This window comes from Hemiscyllium ocellatum, chromosome 20 (genome assembly GCF_020745735.1).
Source record: "Hemiscyllium ocellatum isolate sHemOce1 chromosome 20, sHemOce1.pat.X.cur, whole genome shotgun sequence".
Lineage (NCBI taxonomy): Eukaryota > Metazoa > Chordata > Chondrichthyes > Orectolobiformes > Hemiscylliidae > Hemiscyllium > Hemiscyllium ocellatum.
In genome coordinates, this window is record NC_083420.1 from 60,502,498 (window position 1) to 60,507,041 (window position 4,544).

Below are 4,544 nucleotides of genomic sequence, written 5' to 3' on the forward strand. Positions count from 1 at the left end.
AAGTCCACACTCGTCAAAAACAGCCACCTAACCAGCATGTAGCATGAAAATAAGGGGAATCCTATCAGGCATTGAATTGGGAGAAAGTGAGGACTGCAGATGCTGGAGTACCAGAGTTGAAAAATATGGTGCTGGAAAAACACAGCAGGCCAGGCAGCATCTGAGGAGCAGGAGAATCGACGTTTCGGGCATAAGCCCTTCTTCATTCCTGCACCACATTTTTCAACCCAGGCATTGAATTGGCCTGAGCTGGAGAATTGTGTCCACCTCTGGCCTCCCACTTCAGGAAGGGTGGGAATTTGGAGGAGGTGCAGACAATATTCATGATAAAGGTTTCAGATGGTGATGCTCAGACTCCTCTCTGAGAGCTCAAATGGAAGAGAGATTTGATCGATATTCTCAACTTCCCAAGGGGCCTGAACAGAGTGGATAAGGAGAAACTGTTCTGATTGACTTGAGAACAAGTCACACCAAATTCAAGCAATCGGCCAACGAATGAAAGGCAGCAAAAGGAAAGTTTACACTTTGGCGATTTGGAGCTGTTATGCACTGCCTGAGAGTGAGGTTGAGGCAGGTTCAACCATCATTTTCAAAACAGAATTAGATAATTATCTGAAGAAAAGATATGTATGAAGTTGCAGGGAAAGAACCGGGTGTAGGACTATATTGAATTCTTCTTACAGAGGGCCAGTATGGACATGATGGATCAAATGGCATCTTCCTGCTCTGTAATCGTTCGATAGTGCTATGATTTGATGACTGGTCATCAAATGTGTATGCATGTGACTATGGAAACAAAGGTTTGAATAATCGATATAAAGAAAAATGTATATTTATACCTCAGCTTAGATGAATTTTTCAATTAATTAAGTACTTCACTTGAAATACAGTCATTTTTGTTGTCATAAAGGAGGTATAGCAGCTATTTTGTGTCCAGAAAACTCTCACAGGCATCAATTCAGTGATGACCAGGCGACCTCTTTTCTTAGTGATATTGGTTGAGAGACAAATGTTAGATAGGGAGACATCCCTACTCTTCTTCATAGAATCTTCGGATGTTCAGCAGATGTAACGGCATCTGCAGATATAAAAATACAGAGTAAACCTTTCTTTGGAAGTGACTCCAGATGCATGAGTAGGAAAATAACCAAATGAGACTGACAAGATCTGAGGCATGTCATGGTGTCATAGGGGGCTACAGCACAGAAAAAGGCCCTTCAGCCCATCAAGTCTGTGCCAATCAAAAACAAGCACTGAGCTATTTTAATCTCATTTTCCAGCACTTGGGTCCACAGCTTTGTATGCCTTGGCATTACAAGTGCACATCTAAATACTTCCTAAGGAGAAAGTGAGGACTGCAGATGCTGGGGATCAGAGTCAAGACTTGTGGTGCTGGAAAAGCACAGCCGGTCAAGCTGCATCCAAAGAGCAGGAGAGTTGATGTTTTGAACATAAGCTCTTCATCAGGAATATTGGGGATGGGGAGGGGAATGAGTGATAAATAGGAGGGTGGGGGTGGAGGGAAGGTAGCTGGGAATGTGATAGGTAGATGAAGGTGGGGGTAAAGCTGATAGGCTGGAGCGGAGGGTGGAGCAGATAGGTGGGAAGGGAGATAAACAGGGAGGACAGTTTAAGAGAGTGGTGCCAAGTTGGAGGGTTGGATCTGGGATAAGGTTGGGGGAGGGGAGATCAGGAAACTGGTTTCAATAACCACACATACACATTTCTATATATACAGCCAAATATGGATATAAACTTTGACGGCAATTTCTGCAAAAGAATCATTTCACCCCCTAACGCAGTGTGAACTTGCATGCTAATTTATAACTGCTTAAATGTCACATTGTTGAACAATTTCATTTGGCTTCTGGGAGGTAACAAATCATTGAAGCATGGATTGCTGTGAGGCAGAAGCTAAATCCCTGAATGGAATAATCAACGTCGAATTCTGTAGCCCTACCTACTCAACTGAGAATGACACCAAGGTTCCCCTCAGGTCTCGGTATAAGGTTAGAGTCACTGTCAGTGATTTTACATCAATGAAGCTGGATCCTGCTGAGGATATGAATATATTCAAATATTATCTCAGGCATTGATCTGACTACTCCCAATGATACTGCAAATCAATACTTCCCAAGATTTTCTTCAACATTCCTCATTCAATACAGATTCGAAAATATTTAGCCTGAGGCAAATTAGAATGTAATATATTCAGTGCCATTGAACATATATTCACTTGTATTAACACGGATATAAAGCTAAACTGAATGCCTATAAATATTGCAAATGCCTTTAAGGTTTCGTGACACCAGGATCATCAATATTAATTCAATTGATTGACTTGCAGTAAATGATAATAACAATCTAGTTTTTATTTACAACTTGTATATTACAGTTCTTCCAGATTGTAACCTTATGTATTGTCAAATACTATATATGCTACAACATTACACATGGTACACTGTTAGATGTGATAAAATACGACACATTATACTGTTGTGCGTAAATTACTACAACCCACACTTTAATTATGAAATCTCAGGCAATCATATACTGAAATAGTTATTTAAACTTGATTGCATGTAGCAACCAAAATAAGATCCCTCAAGTAAGCAAGTTAAGCCTCACAACCCAACTTAGCTATTACCTGATTAAGGGCGAAATTTAGCTATGATTCCAACCAACAACTCTGGGTATATCCAAAGCTTGATTCTTGTACAGCGTGGTTCTCCGGAGTTCTACTGTTGAAGAAATCCAAAGTTGAACTCTTTCAGGATTTGATGTCCTGTTAATTTTTGGTGTGTCATTATTTATGATACTTCTGAAGTCACCAAGCTTGCAGCTTGCTTTTTCATCAGGAGTAGCTTGTCTGTTCCTTGTTACATTCAGGGTTAACTGTCTGTTCCAAACACAGCCATTAACTCTGTAAATTCTTCTGTGGGGCAATCATTTAACTTCGTGGCATAAGGCAACCATTTATCAAATGGTTGTTAAAACAGTTTGTTATATAGCTTTGACTCGTTTTTATTTCCCAGGGATAGTTAGTTAGCATAGCATGCTTTTAAATTTCTTATCCTTTATCTCAGGAAAGAGTTAAATCCCGAAAGTTATTGCTGATTCTTTCAATTCATGAACAGCTAGTAAAGTTCTGAACTTTATATATCACTATACATATCATATATTGAGAAAGCAGATCTGTGATCCAGTATGACGATGGTGACTCTTCCAGTATACACTATTACACATTATACAATATATAAGAACATAAAATTGGACTTTTAAACAAAGAAACATGTTTTAAAGTTTGGATGATTCAGACACATGTAACACTTGAATTATTGTTTCCTGCTGATTCCCTGGAAGTGAGTGTGGAAGGAAGGACCTGGTGTTTCTATAAGATGATTGTGAGCTGTGTTTGATCAGCCCCCTGGTGTGGTATTACCATGGAGACACTTTACCAATAGCATGTCTGGATGTGGGGCGGGCTGCCTGTTCAAAGAAAAGGGTACAGGCCCGTTAAGAGGGGCATTAAAGCCTGATGTCAGCCTTTTGTAACCCATTGAAAACCTGGCTGGATTAGGGCTGATCAGGCAATGACGGTGCTACATGTGAAGAAAGTAGCCCCTAGGACTCCAGCAATCTCCCTGGAGTGTACTCGGTCCTTTTATAATTACAAATGATGCTTTGCTGTGGACTGGCTATGGGCCCAGGTCCCTCCTTCAGGTGGGCCACCAAACCTCCGTGTGGAAATGGATGGTTCCTCTGGGCCTGCCTTGCTCTCAGCTGTTGCTGAGCCTTGATTGTGAGTAGATTCCCCACTCCCTCCCCTCCAGCCCTTTCTTTCTCTTGTCTACAGGTTGTCCTCTCCTGCTGCTGAATTGCCACCTCTGCCAGTCAAACTGCCTTGAACACCTATACCTGGCACAGTGAGGAACCTTAGGACAAGGAGGCTTGGAGCTCCATCTTCCCAGCGTTCCCAGGTTAATCGCATGCACCCTAGTGCTCACACACACTGGCCCCACCCTGTACCTGTTAAAATCAGTGCCATGACAGAGAGCAGCGCTAGTGCTCTGAAGCTGTTGAACTTAGTGCTGAGAGCTGAAGACTGTATGGTCCTCAGCAGAAAATGAGGTGATGTTCCTCCAGCCTACATTGATCTTTGCTGGGACACTGAAGCAGGCCTGGAACAAAAATGTTAGCATGAGAGGAAGATGGTGCTCTGAAATAGAAAGTGACTGGAAGGTAGGAGTCAATTCCGCAGACAGAACAGGGCAGTCACGTGAGGCATATTTTGTTTTATCAATGTGGAGAAGTCACCTCTACTTCATCTATACCCTTTTCTTGAGGGTGGCATGGTGATTCAGTAATGAGCTGAACTGGTTTGCACAGCCAGGGACCCAGGTTCAGTTTCATGCTCAGACTTAGTCAGGTGTGAAGTTTGCACATTCTTCCCATATCTGTGTGGGTTTCCTCCAGGTGCTCCAGATTCCACCCACAGTCCAGAGACGTGCAGTCTAGGTGGGTTAGCCATGGGAAATGCAGGG